General features: G+C 39.7%; 1 protein-coding gene across 1 annotated transcript in view; it reads right to left on the bottom strand.

The window, feature by feature from the left end:
- Positions 1 to 15,874, bottom strand: part of EML1 (EMAP like 1) — a 121,574-nt gene that overhangs the window by 78,206 nt on the left and 27,494 nt on the right. The gene's annotated exons all lie outside the window — the stretch shown is intronic.

Raw genomic sequence — 15,874 nt, 5'->3', positions numbered from 1 at the left:
TTCTGCTTTCGGGTATGACAGACCCCTCTCAGACAGCACCCCCCTGCAGAAAGCGATTATCAAGCCTGGAAATTATACAAAAACAACTACCCAAAGGTACTGGAGAGTGGACGCTGGCTTGTGGACTCTGGTGGAGAGTTCACACTCACTTTGAGGAGGGCAGATGGCAAACTATACAAGTAAATTCCCTTTTTCACAGCTTTTAGCCCAAGGGTAAGTGCCGCACACAATGGGGGTGAGGGCACAGGTGGAAAACCCCGAAGTCTTTTTGTTCTTAGAAAACCAAAAAGTGAAGTCTGAAAACTGTGAACAACGAAGAGAGTGAGGAAATCCCAGAACGGAAAAGGCCAGAGAGGGGATCCGGAAACTCTGCCTGTTCATGTGTCTGACTGTGAATCACACATGCACAGAACAGACTTTGCAGGTCAAGCCCAGCCAAGAAAAATATCCACAGAGACAAAGGAAATAACACACATCAGAGAAAAATAACAGAACACAGAATCTCCACAACTTAATACTCATGATGTCCAGGATACAGTTCAAAATTACTAAGAACACACTAAGAATTAAGCAACGGAACACATTCTCAAGAGACAAGACAATAAGTTGAGTTCAATTCCAAAATGAACAAAACATTGGAACTAACAGATAAGGATTTAAAACAGAGATTATGACTATCCTCTACAGGTATAAAAAGTTTATTTTCAATGAATGAAAATTTTAGTAGAGAAGTGGGAAGTAGTGGCAGAGAAACAGAAACAAAAAACCAAATGAACCAAATGGAAATTCTAGAATTGAAAAATACAATTTCTGAAATAAAGAATTCATTGAATGGACTTCACAGCTGAATGGAAATGACAGAGGAAAGACTAAGCAAACCTGAAGATAGATCAATAGGAAGGATCCAAAGCAAAAAACACAGAGAAAAAAACTGAAAGAGAAAACAACAGAGCCTTGGGGACTTGTTAGAGGATCTCAAACAGTCCAACATACATTTAATTGGAATATACGAAGAGAGAGAATGGGGCAGAAATGAAAAATAATGGCCCCAAATATCCCACATTCAACAAAGGACAGAAATGTAAAATTACAAAATGCTAAACAAACACCAAGCAGAATAAACACAAGGAAGCCCACCTCAAGGTATATCATAACCTGTCTGTTGAAAACCAAAAGAAAAAGTACACATATTGAAAGCAGCAAGAGAAAAACGACATATTATATACAGGGGAACAACAATCTGATTAACAGCTGACTTCTTGTCATAAACCATGGAGACCAGAAGTACCATCTTTAAAGTACCGAATGAAAAAAATTCAATCCAGAATTCTATAGCCAGGAAAAATATCCCCCAAGAATGAAGGCAAAATAAAGGCATTTTCAGATAAACGAAAACTGAAAGAATTCATCGCCAGCAGATCTATATTAAAGAAATGCCAAAGGAAGTTCTTCAGGGTACAGGGAAATTACATAAGATGAAAACTCAGACCCTCAGAAAATAATGAAGAGCACTGGAAAATTGTTAAGCTCATGGAAATATGAAAGCATAAGGAATATTCAGATAATTGTGGCTTTTGAAATTCGAATCTACTATCTTGTAACTTCTACTTAGTGGATATAATTCTGTCTTGCCCCTAAATTCAGGCTCTGTCAACTTTCTAAGTAACAGATAATTGCTTCATACATAGAAATATTTTTCAAATCTGTCTATAGCACTTCTGAGAGAGAATAACAGATATTAAATATCTGAGAACCCAGAGAACTTATCAACACTCACATACATCTAAAACCGTTAAGCCATTGGGGAAATGCAGATTAAAACCGCAATGAGGTATCACCACACATCTATGAGAATGGTTAAAGTACAAAATATTGACAAAACCAAGTGCTGTGAGAATATGGAGCAAATGAAACTCTCCTACAATGCTGATACAATGCACATAAAATGGTATGGCCACTCTGGAAAACAGCAATTTTTTGTCTAGCAATTTCTTACAAAGGTAAACATATACTTAGCATGTGACCTCGCAATCCCTAAGTACTTACTCTAAGAGAAATGAACACTCACATTCATACAAAAACCTGTACACCAATGTTTCTAGTGGCTCTGTTCACACTCGGTAAAAACTGGAAACAACTCAAATGTGCTTCAACTGGTGAATGGATAAACTGCGGTATATCCATACAATGGAATACTACTCAGTAATAAAAAGGAATGAACTACTGATACATGCGACAATTAGGATGGTTCTCAAGGGCATTATGCCGAGTGAGGGAAGCTAGTCTCAAAAGGTTACACACTGTATGATTGTATTTATATGACATTCTTCAAAAGACAAAACTATAGTGAAGGAGAGTTGATCAGTGGTTGCCAAGGGTTGGGGTAGGGGCATAGCACAAAGGAGTTTTGGGGGGTGATGGAAATGTTCTATATCCTGATGGTGGTAGTAGTTAGATGAATCTCTACTATGTTAAAATACATAGAATTGTCCCAAAAAAGTCACTTTTGTTGAATGTTAACATAAAAAATAAGATAACTTTTTGAGTTCAAGAGAGATAAGGTCTACACGTTGCCTTTAGTACTGAAGAGTCATAAGTTAGCCTCTATCGTCCCACTTTGCATTTTCAAATCAATATCATATAACAACATACCAAGTAAGACAAGACAGGCCTGCCCTGCATTCCAGAAATTTATGATGCAAAATAGCATCACTGTGGTCTCACTTTGCTCTATAGAGGGCTTTTTAAAAACTACATAAATCAAACTCTATTTTAATTATAGTGCCAAATTTACATAGACAAAAGTCTAATTTTAATATTTTACCAACCCTCCCCCCGCAAACAAATCCAAACCATCCCAGTATCTGCCTTCAAATCCAAGTGATTAAGAACTGAAATGTCCAATCTGCTGAAGAGGACCTCCATTTATGAGATTTGCTGAAGTTTCCCCCACGACATAACCCTCGTGCTCTTCAAAGCCTGCCAGAATCATTGCTTTGACCAGCAACGGATGTCTTACTTCTGCCCCTGCAGGTCATTACTCTCAAGAACAGACTGGGAGGCTTCTTGGCAACAGAGTGAGCTGTCTGAAGTTCTCAACCTTCTCGTGCACAGAAAAGGCCAGTGTTGTGTAGATGACTTTACACTCCAACACAGCTGGGAAAAAACTGATTAGCATAATGAAAAACAAAACCGAAAGCTTGGTTTAACCAACACAAACCAGTCCCAACCTCCGAACATTTTACAGGATTCAACAGCGCAAGATGGGAGAGTTCATTTGAATTCCAGCAAAGGAAAACCTCGTTAGATTGGGAATCTAGCACAAATAAAACCTTAATGAGTTATTTGAAAGTAATTTTTGTTCCTGTACCTCTAAAATTGATCTATGGAGGTCATTAAAACAGTTTTCACAATAGAGCTGCTTTATCTTTTTTTCAAATTTTTCACATTCTTGTCAAGCACCACTGCACTTTGTGGTGTTAGGGGGAGATTTGAAAAAGACAATATTCTCTATATTTTTACCTCTTGGGTTTTTAAAACCCCTGTGTGAACCAGAGCTACTGTCTGGGGCTGGGCACCTGCTCACTTCCTTAGGCAGGCCTGGGGATCTATTACACACAGACAGGTAGAGCGTCCCTTTATCTCAGTATCCGATAACTATAGCTCAGATAGTGATCATGGTGCACAAACTGTCGCCAGGGGCAAAGGGGCAAACAAGATTTAATCTGAGGGAGAACCAAACCCACAGCGGTGTGAGGCCCTTAATGCAGATGTCTCAGACCTTGGGGCTACAAATTCCAGCCGCGTGGCATTTTGTCAAGGTCCAAACATGGTTCAGAAAACTAGTCCTTGGAAAGGCTGATCATCAGTGTTATCTGTACTGGACTCTCTGGGTCCTGGGGCTTCAGAAAGAGCACGTTGGGATTCACATCAGGCAGGGTTCAATTCCTGGGTCAGTCGCTTATCAGCTGTGTGACCTTGGCAAACGGCTTGACCACTCCAGGAATAATACTACCTGCCTTCTGAAGTTCTTGTGAGGATAAACGTTAGTGCATATGAAACATCTAATATAATGATGGCAACGAGATGCTCAATACAAATGGTAGTTTAGTACTATCACAGTTCATTGTTGTCAATATTATTGTTTATAATAGTAAAAAGCAAACATTGACCTTCAGTGAAATGAACATTAACAATAGTTATTGAACAAGTTCTGAGAATACTGTGCAGTGCTTGGCTCATGAAAGAGGCCTGGCCTAGAGTAAAAGGTACCATTTCTGCCTCTGGAGCACCTCTGGTCAAGCTGAGAACATGTGACATTAACCTGAAGATACAGAATAGTTCCATATAAGCCCTCTCACATGACAGCACGTGACTAGTGGCCAAAGGATGGACCGAGCATTACATCCACGGCTCCATCTCTGACTTGACTCTTGTGAGAACCTAGCCAAATGCTAGCTTCTTTCTGTGTCTCAAGTGACATCATGGGCCCAGGTAGGTCCTACAGCATCCCTGGTTCCACAGGCAAAAAGATGACCTTGTAGCTCTGCCTTTACCCTAGATCTTCGTGTAGCTACGACTTTTAAGTTTAATAGCCGTTTCACAGTAAAAAGTGGCACAACAAGATCTTCAGGTAACTTGTCTGTTTTAATCTATTCAAAAGGCGAGGTAAGTGCACTTTTTCCTCCATTCATATGATTATCTCATTATCTAGAGATAAAAACAGGATCTTGAGTCTGTAAGTCTTCTGGGATGTTGTTGTCTGAGTGATGTTCCTGGAGGTCAAAAGAGGCCTTTCTTTTTAAAAGGTCAACTTAGAATCTGTTCCCTTTATCTTGAGATGTTCTCACTTTTTTTTCTTTAATTATTTAAAACAATAAGGATAGCACCAAAACAACAATAGCTACCCTTTATTCGCCACCCACTGTGTGTCAGATCCTATGCCACGCAGTGCATTATCTCCAGTCCATATAACATCCTCCCACTTCGGAGTCAGCCCCATTTCACAGTTGAGGTTGGAGAAGGTGGGTTTCTCATCCATCTCATCTCAAGTCTCGCAGCTAGAGAGTGGCAAACCGAGGGCTAGCTGGAAAGCCTCTGCTCTTTTCACCGTATCGTGTTGTCCATCCAAGTGACAAGTATTAATTCCAGCGAGACTTGCACGGTACTAAGTAAAGTATACACAGAACTTTTGCATCATTTCACCTTTTCAAAAATATTAGACAAATGCTATTAAAAAAATCTTATTACAAGGCTTTAATATTTTAGAACCAATTGTGTAATCAATAAGGAATAACAATTTTTCACTCAATAATTTGCAGATAGACACCTCAGGTAAAAGCTGGCTTTCCATATTGTGCATTGCTTGCAGAGAAGTATTGTCATACTCTAGACTATTCTAGGTATCTAATAGCAAAAGAAATACAGAAACAGGTAGTGTAGAGAAGCAATATATCCTCTGTCATTTTAAGGTCTAAATTTCAGCCCTCCTGTCAGAATTGCAGCCCTGTTAACCTCTCCTGGCGGAACGGCTGCAGCATTATTTCGCTTCTAAGACTCCTGGTTTCCCTTCGATGACCTGGGTCAGTCAGGAGCTCTGAGTCCTGCTCATCCCTGGGCTGGACCTGCCACCTGAGCTCCAGCTCTGAAATTCATCACTTTGTAGAAAACTACAAGAACTAACCCTATCCATCAGTTAACCTCTCTCAACTGAGGCTCATGAGCTAACATTTATACACTTAACTGTGAAAGCATTCTACAACAGCCCTTGACTGATACAAAAATGCTGCCATTGCTACTGATTAAAGGAACTTCAGCAGAGCCTCTGGAATCCGGAAAGAAACGGTAAAGATCTTTTATGAGTATTAGGTTGTGAAATAGTGGTGTTGGAGACCAGAAAATACACATAAGGTCACCCTAAGAAGCAACATGACTACACTGACTTTAGAGGACACGGAGTTGAAAGCCAATAAACTTTCCATTCTATTCAATAAAATGTTACTGAGCATCCTTCTGGGCCAGACCTAGTGCTGGGCAATGCAAGGAACACTGCGACTTTCCTAACCTCAGGGCACTCAGTCTAGCGAGGAGAGACCGGCCAACAAATAACCATCACAGAAATATAGGAACACAGATCACAGAGCAATTAAACAGTTCCCACCCCGCCCCCAAAACTTTTCCGCTCAAATCACAAGCTTGGCCAAAAGCCCAGCTCTAGATGTAATATGAGGACCAGACAAACCTAGATCAAAACACAGGTGAAGGAGGAAGAGCTGGATTTCAAGTGAGCTGCTGGGTTTCGATTAATGAACAATGAATGAAGCAAAAGAGGAAGAATCAGAACAATCACTCACAGGAAGAAAAGCCTGGACATTCTCTAGTTGAGTAGTCAGGAAATGTGTTAATTACTTTATCTTGAAATATATTCTAATTTCATTTTGCCTCACCATAGTGATCAAGCCGATAATGACTTCCCATGGATCCCTGAGATTCCTGGAAATCTTTGGAGTGTTTATTTACTACTACACACACACCACACACCCATACACACGTGCATGCACACAAACACACCTCTATCTTTGCAGCAGTAATTTTGTTTCTTTTTTCTGTCAGAAACTAAAAGCCCTAGGTACTTTAAGGTTGTTAATACCTTTTTTTCCACTTTACGGTTTTAAAGCAAACAAGAGATCCTGCAGTTGAGCAGAAAAGCAGCTCCCAATAACGTGTGAAGCAACATGCCTTTAAAACTTGGCCATCGCTCTGAAGTTCACAGCACCAGGAGCACTGAGGGCAGGAATGGTCTATCCAGCCTCTGGGACAGCTGGGATGAGAGGGAGAGAGACGAAAAAAGACTAAAGCTTTTTAATAACGCTCCTAGCAAGTCAGGCAGGATTGCCAAATCCTAACCATAAAAGGAAAGATTAAAATTATGGAGGTGGGGAAGGGGAGAGCAGACGAACTAACGAACTAACGAGCATAAGGGTAGGACTTGAAGAAGATCTGAAACTGTAGTCTGCATTTTTATTTGACATACAGACTATTGCAACATGCACTCTTTACATTTGCTGTTCACTTCTAGATAACATGCTGTCAGATCCTAAGCTGACTTAACAAAAAGTATCTAAAAAGAAAGCTTTAATAAATTTTTATTTTATATAATGGTTTCAAAACCTTTCAGCAAAAGGAATAAAATAAAAGCTATTCTTATCTTAATTTTTTCTATAAATTTCATTATAAAAAGTTTTCTATTTAAAGTACTATAAGGTTACATTACCCATAACAAATTGTCTTCTAGACTGAATAGTTTTGATTAGTTTCAAATAATATTCCCTTGCGTGAGAGCCTGTCCTTCAACAGTTGAGATGAAAGTCAAAAAACCACAGTTTATATGGTTTAAAATCCACTAATGGACCCAAAGCCAGATAACTGGTTCTCCAAGATAAAACTTTCTGAAACATACTGAAGCTAGCAATCCGTTTTCAGGAAAATACATATGTTCAACTCTTGGAAGATATTTAAGACCAAAAATACCCAGCTTCTCATTGTAGAACTTATCTTTGGCTTCTTATTTAAAAAGCGGAGTGACAACCTAAGGTTAGACTCCAGAGGAAGGTTAGAGTTCTAACCTCCCACCACCCACACTCCTTTCTTGTGATGTTACTGCAAAACTTTTTCTTTGCCCTTTCTCGTTGACACTGTGTAACTACTTTTTAAAAAGTGCCATCAACTCTGCTTCCAGCCAAGACGCAGTAACAGGGGCTGGATTTGCCATCCTACCTAAAATAGCTAAAAAGAACAGACAAGATATATTACACCAAGGTTTTTGAGACATTGGACATCAGACAATGAGGGACAGTGATCACTCAGAGATGGTAAGCAAAAGAGGCGAACCCTACCATGGCCCCAGCAGACAGCCTGGAGAGTTTCTAGCAAGTGATGCAGGGAGGGGAAGCCAGGTGGACCTAGAGGTCTCCCTGAGTTGGGGAGACAGAGCTGGAAGTCCAGAGAAGCCAAGATGACAAGGGTTCACAGGGCAGAATACTGAAGAGCAGAGAGCTGCAGAGAACACCCACCAAGTCTTCGGCTGAGAATAGATGAGTATTTACCCGTGAGAAAATTACCCAGGGCTAGAGAAAGAACCAGCCCAAAAGAAGAGAGAGAACAATCTCCAGAGCTCACACAGCGCTGGGAAGAGTTTCTGTCACCATCAGCCGGAGTGGAAAACCACATCATCCTTAGGGCACTGGGTAGAGAACTCACTGGATTTTACCCTAGACTAGACCCTACTCTGGTCCCCCTCATAAAGCTTAAGAGCGAGACTCGAAAGGATCACACAGTTTCCAAGTAACCTAACCACATCCCAGAACAATGCTCAGAAGTATTTATAGGAATATAAAAATATCCAGCTCCCCACAAGGTAAAATTCAATGTCTGGTATCCAATAAAAAAACAACTAGGCATTAAAAAAGTAGGAAAATATGACCCATACTAAGGAAAAGAATCAACCCAGCAAAACTAACGCAGAAATGACACAGATGATAGAATTAGTAGGCAAGGAAAATTAAATAGTTATTATAACTGTATTATATACATTCAAGAAGCTAGAGGAAAGACTGAAAAGGTTAGGTAGACACATGGAAGATATATATTTTAAAATTAAGTCAAGCTTCTAGAGATGAAAACTACAATATGCTGGATGAGATTAACTGAAAAGATTAATGAGCACGTGAACACAAGACTAGAGCTCTAGAGAGAGAATGAGAATAGAACACCAGGGAGTTTGTAAGACAACCTCAAGTGTCCTCATATCTATGTAACTCAAGTCCCTAGAGGAGAGGAGAGAGGGGGGAATGAGAAATAATTGAAGAAATAATGGCTGAAATTTTCCAAATTTGATGAAAATTATAAACCCACAGAACAAGAAGCTCAGTGAATCCCAAGCACAAGAAACAGGAAGAAAATTACACCAAGGCAAAGCAAAATCAAATTGCTTAAGACCAGCGATAAAGAGAAAATCTGGCAAATTAGGAATACAGGAGAACTCCCTCAACTTGATAAAGAACATCAACAAAAAGCCTACATCTAACACCATACTTAATGGTGAGAAACTGGATGCTTTCTCATAAAGTCAGGAACAAAGCACGGATGTTTCCTCTCATCACTCTTGTTTGATATCACACTGGAAGTCCCCGCTAGTGCAAGATGACAAGAAAAGGAAATAAAAGATATACAAAGTGGGAAGGAAGAAATAAAACTGTCTGTTCGCAGATCACGTGATTGTCTATGTAGAAAACTCCAAGAATCAACAAAAAAACTCTAGAACTAATAAGTGATTATAACAAGGTTGCATGATACAAGGTTAATACGCAAAAGTCAACTGCTTTCCTATATACCATCAATGAACAATTGGAATTTGAAACTAAAAACACAATACCATTTACAATGGGACCCAAAAAATGAAATACTTAAGTATGTCTAACAAAATATGTACAGCATCTATATGCAGAAAACTATAAAATTATGAAGAAAAATTAAAAAAAGATCTAAAGAAATGGAGAGATAATCCGTGTTCATGGATTAGAAGTCCTGATATTGTTACGATGTCAATTTTTCCCAGTTTGATCTATAGAGTCAATACAATCCCAATCATAATCCCAGCAAGCTATTTTGTGAATATTGAAAAACTGATTCTAGAGTTTATATGGAAGGGCAAATGACCCAGAACAGGCAACACAATACCGAAGAAGGGCAATAATGTCGGAGAACGGATACAACCTGACCTTAAGACTTATTATGAAGCAACAGTAATCAAGACATCACGTTATTGGTGAAAGAATAGACATATAGATCAATGGAACAGAGCCCAGAAATATAGTCCACTAGTCTTTGACAAAGGGGCAGAGGCGATTCAATGGAGAGAGGACAATATTTTCAACAAACGGTGCTGGAACAACTGGAAGTCCACATGCAAAAATAATGAATCCAGACACAGACATTAAAGCTGTCACAAAATTAACTTAGGTTGGATAGAGAGGGAAATTAGAAAGCATTTTGAACTGAATGAACACGAAAAGACAGCATATCACAATTTGTGGGATGCAGCTAAAATAGTTCTTAGAGAGACTTTTATAGCTCTAAACACCTTCAGCAGAAAAGAGGAAGAAGGAAGATGAGAAGGTGAAGGAAAATGACCTCAGCTTCTACCTTAAGAAACCCAAAGTAAGCAGAAGAAAGGAAGTCATAAACACCGGAGCAGAAATCAGTGAAATAGGACAAAAAACAGTAGGTAAAATCAAGGAGACCAAAAGTTGATTCTTTGAGACCATAAATATAATTGACAAACCTGCAGCCAAATTAATCAGGAAAAAAAAGAGAAAGTGCACAAAGTATCGATATTAGGAATAAGGGGTGACATCACTACAGATCTACAGATAGTAGAAGGATAACAGGGAATATGAGGAACAACTTTATGCCAATAAATTCAATAACTTAGATGAAATACACAAATTCTTTGAGAGACAAAACTACCAAAGCTCATGTGAGAACAAATAGATAATCTAAATAGGCCTGTTAAAGAAACTGAATTTGTAGTTAAAAACCTTTCCACAAAACCCCAGATCCAGAAAGCTTCACTGGTGGATTCTATCCAACATTTCAGGAAAAAATAATACCAGTTCTAAACAAACTCTTCCAGATAACTGAAGAGGAAGGGATACTTCTCAACTCATCTATTAGGCCAGCATGACTCTGATGTCAAAATCAGACACATACATTACAAAAAAAGTGTTGGTTAGCATGTGGAGCAACTGATCTCTGATACACTGCTGTGGGAATGCAAAATGGTGCAACCACCTCGGAAAACAGTTAAACCTACACCCACGGTTTGATCCAACAATTCCACTCCTAGGTATCTACCCAAGAGAAACGAAAGCACATGTCCACGCACAGACTTGGACACAAATGTTCAAAGCAGTTTTGTTTGTAATAGCTAAAAACTAGAAACAGCCCAAATGTCCATCAGTTAGTGAATATATAAACAAACTGCGGTATGTCCACACAACAGTAACAAAACCTTTAGCAGTGAACATGATGTAATCTATGCAGAAATAGAAGTATAATGATGTACACCTGCAATTTTTACAATGTTATAAACCAATGTTACTGCAATAAACAAAAAATTAAAAAAAAAAAACCGTTAGCAATAAGAACATTTTAACACTGAAGAAGCAACAACATGGATGTATCTGAAAATAATTATGCTGAGTAAAAGAAACCAGAAACCAGAGTGCACGCTGTATGATTCCATTTATATGAAATCAAACAAGACGCAAACTAATCTCTAGCAACAGAAGATCAGTGGTTGGAGGCGGGAGGAGACAGAGGGACCATAATGGAGCACAAAGAAACTTTAGGGGATGATGAATATGTTCATTATCTTGATTTTGGTTATGGCTTCATGGATATATGCATATGTCAAAACTTATCAAATTGTTCATTTAAATATGTTCAGATTATTATATGTCAGTGATAATTCCAGGGAGACTTTTTTTTTTTTAAAGGGGAGGGAAGCAGCAAAAAAACCCTGCCATCTTTCAGCAAAAAAAAAAAAAAAAAAAAAAATCTATATTTTAATGATTCCAGAAAATTTACTCAAGGGTTATATCAAAAAATCCTTTGTGGAATGAGGCAGGATACAAAAAATAAGAAGATGTTCAGTTTAGACAAAGAAAGGAAAAAGATAAATTGGACTGTTTCTAGACCTAAAGATCATAGCAGACTTTTTTCTTAATAGACCTTAAAAAAAAAAAAAGAATTTTTTTTTTTTTTTTTGCTGAGGAAGATTCACCCTAAGCTAACATCTGTGCCAATCTTCCTCTATTTTGTATGTGAGTCACTGCTGCAACATGGCCCCCGATGAGCGGTGTAAGTCCATGCCCGGGAACCAAACCCAGGTCACCAAAGTTGAGCGCACCAAAACTCAACCACTAGGCCATGGGGTCGGCCCAGAAGAAAAACAATTTTTTTGTGTGTGTGTGAGGAAGACTAGCCCTCAGCTAACATGCGATGCCAATCCTCCTCTTTTTTGCTGAGGAAGATTGGCCCTGGGCTAACATCTGTGCCCATCTTCCTCTACTTTATATGGGACACCACCACAGCATGGCTTGACAAGCAGTGCGTCGGTGCGCACCTGGGATCCAAACCTGAACCCCAGGCCACCAAAGCAGAGCACGCGCACTTAACCACTGCACCATCGGGCCGGCCCCAAAAGAAAAATATTTTTAATCAAGGCCACTGCTACATATTCTAGTAGTCATAGCAGAACTATATTTCCTGCATGTCCCATCCCCCGATTTTACTCTCTTAAACTAGCTTTTAAAGTCCCACTGGAAATTCCTCATTCCAAATTCCACGACAGATACAACTCCCTTGGCTCACAGCTGTCGATGGTCCAACGGGAGCAGTGCCAAGGAGCCGAGGGCTAAGGTCCGGGATGTGTTTCTGCAGCACCTGTCCCTGAGGGCTGTGGCACTCTCCACCTGGCTCTCTTTCCACTTAGAGTTCAGAGATCGAGACTGAGATTAACCAACCAACTACAACCAATGGTTGAATGTTCATCAACCATGTAACTGAACATTCAGATCTATCCAAGAAGACACTTGCCTCTCCAAATTCAAGTCCCTGCTTCCAACCCCATACCAAAATACACCGGAAAACATTGCTCTGAGTATATTTCTATAACATTATCACTGTTAAAGAGCATTCAAATAATAGAAATTGAATCTAATTCTCTAATTTCTTAACTGCACTTGAAAAGGCTATTTGTGCATTTGAGTTGTAGCATTTTCCAAGGTGAAAATTTGCAGTTTGATTCTTTATTTGAGTACCATTTGAAGTTTAATCTGAAATGTGCATACTAGAAAAGAAAGTGGGAGAAAGCCAAGTGGGTGAAGGAAGGGTCAGGAGATGATTAAAATAACCTCGTCAATCTAGAACCCTCAGAGAATAAGCTTCCTAGAAAGCCAAGTATTAGGAAGGGTCTGCCCTTTTAAGGAGTCCACTTTTTAAAGTTTCAACCATTTTGTTCAATAACAAAAAGATAAACAACCCAATAAAAAAATAGGCACAGGACTTGAACAGAAATTTCTCCAAAGAAGATACACAAATGGACAATTAGCACATAAAAAGATGTTTAACATTATTGGTCATTAGAGAATTGTAAATCGAAACCACAATGAGACACCCCTTCACACATACCAGGATGGTTATCATCAACAAAATTGAAAATAACAAGCCTTGCTGAGGACATGGAGAAATTGAATCTTGTACATTGCTGGTAGGAATGTAAAATGGTGCAGCCACTATGAAAACAGTGTGGTGGTTCCTCAAAAAGTTAAACATAGAATTACCATTCCACTCCTGGAGTACACACCCAAAAGAACTGAAAACAGAGACTCAAACATATATTTGCACACTTATGTTTATAGCAGTGTTACTCACAATAGCCAAAACATGGAAACAAGCCAAGTGTCCATTAGCTGATGAGCGGATAAAGAAAATGTGGTCTATCCATACAATGGAATATTATTCAGCAATAAAAAGAAATGAAGTTCTGATACACGCTACAACATGGATGGAACTTGAAAACATGATGCCAAGTGAAATAAGCCAGCCATATAAAGACAAATATTATATGATTCCACTTATATAAAATATCTAGAATAGGCAAATTCATAAAGGCAGAAAGCAGATTAGAGGTAACCAGGGGTTGGGGGGGGAAGGAGGAATGGGAGTTATTCCTTCGTGCGTACAGAGTTTCTGTTTGGGGTGATGAAAAAATCTTGGAAATAGATGATAGTGAGGATGGTTGCACAACATTGTGAATATAATTAATGTCATCGAATTTGTACACAAAGATGGTTAAAATCACAAATTTTGTTATATATATTTTACCACAATAAAAAGGTGCCCCTCCATTTTTTTTCAACCATTTTGAATGACTGGTCTTCAAGAAAATGATATATATACTCTTTTTCACTCATCTGTTTACTCTCTGTACCAGAGGCCGTGCTGGGTGATAGAGAGGCGGAGTCTGTAAGCACAGATGATTGCACTAATAAAAACGCAATGGCAGAGAAGTGGGCAGACGTTCCTACAGACGCACGGACAGGGTCCCTCAGACAAGACTGGAGGGTCTGGAAGCCTCCTTGGTCCACATGACAGTGGTGGCTGAGTTTTAAGGAAGTAAAAGGAGTTAGCCAAACAGACAAAAAGGCATCCAAAGAAGAGCCCAGTCTGTATAAGAAGAGCTAACAGAATGTTCAAGACAAGAGCTTGTACCTGTATTTTTAAAATAAAGAAAATGAAACACTGGTGGATAAGGAACATACAATGATTTGGAGCCATAAAGGAAAAAAAAAAAAACCTATAACGATCAGACATCTATGAAATGAACCTAGAAATCCATACCCAGACTGCAAACACACCAACAACTTCAATTCCTTCCTTTTTCTTTACGGGTGAAAATTCATCAGAGAGAGAGCATTCATTCACCTTCCCAAACCACACATGTGCTGTGAGCCTCCTGGGTCCAGACCCCCCGCGAGGGTACCGGCAGTACTCATGCTGACCAGGCCCGGAAACTCTGTGAGGGTGGATTAGTCTGCTGGGGCTGCCATAGCAAGGCACCACAGACTGGGGGGCTTAAACAACAGAAATTTATTTTCTCACAGTTCTGGAGGCTGGAAATCCGAGACCCAAGTGTCGGCAGGGCTGGTTTCTCCTGAGGCTTCTGTCCTTGGCTTGTAGATGACCACCTTCTCTCTGTGTCTTCACATGGTCATCCTTCTGTGTATGTCTGTGTCCTAATCTCCTCTTCTTCTTTTTTTTTGGTGAGGAAGATTGGCTCTGAGCTAACATCTGTTGCCAATCCTCCTCTTTTTGCTGAGGAAAATCAGCCCTGAGCTAACATCTGTGCCCATCTTCTTCTGTTTTGTATATGGGACACCACCACAGATGGCTTGATGAGTGGCGCGTATGTCCGCACCTGGGATTCGAACCTGATAACCTGGGGCCACTGAAGTGGAGCGTGCTAACTTAACTACCACGCCACCGGGCCAGCCCTCCTAACCTCCCCTTCTTGAAAGGACACCAGTCATATTGGATTAGAGCCCACTCTGGTGACCTCATTTTAACCTAATTACCTCTTTAGAGACCCCATCTCCAAATAGAGTCACCTTCCGAGGGTTAGGACTTCAACATAAATTTTGAGGGGACACATTCAGCCCATGACAGACGGTATTTACACTACCTATGCCTTCTAGGTCTGGAAACTCTATGAGGGTATTTACTCAGTACTAGTACCAACTAGGTCCAGCTGGGTCTTTCCTGTCTGCTAAATGGTTCTCTGTGGAGCAGGACTGTGACCGCCTTCATCACTGCTGTATTTATTTTGCACCTAGGATGCGTACAATGCCCGGCTCTGATGAATTTACTGACACTCTCAGCTCACTGAAATCAGTATCTGGAACCACCTTGAATAGTCTTCTGCAGTGTTCCGAACCACAATCACGTTCTGTTCCCAGTCTATACAAAGTTCTTTGTTTTGCAGGACATTTCTGGGCACAACCGAGTTCTAACACCCATTCTGTTCCTGACTAATTTTCTCTCTTTGGCATCAACAAGGACTTCAGTTTTTTCCCCTCTAAAATGCAATCACATTTATAACATTCATAGAATTCTCAAATAGTCTAAATAGTCATTTTTTGCCCTAAGATTTTTTTCGAGAAGCAGAGCAATACTAAAATTGGTCACTACCCTTGTGTTACATGGTTGTGGTGATACTGGAGTCAATGAACCAAGGAAAGTGTCCATTCAC

This window comes from Diceros bicornis, chromosome 24 (assembly GCF_020826845.1).
Source record: "Diceros bicornis minor isolate mBicDic1 chromosome 24, mDicBic1.mat.cur, whole genome shotgun sequence".
In the NCBI taxonomy this organism is placed as follows: domain Eukaryota; kingdom Metazoa; phylum Chordata; class Mammalia; order Perissodactyla; family Rhinocerotidae; genus Diceros; species Diceros bicornis.
The sequence above is the reverse complement of the archived record's forward strand: the minus strand, read 5'-3'. Positions and strand labels throughout refer to the sequence as shown.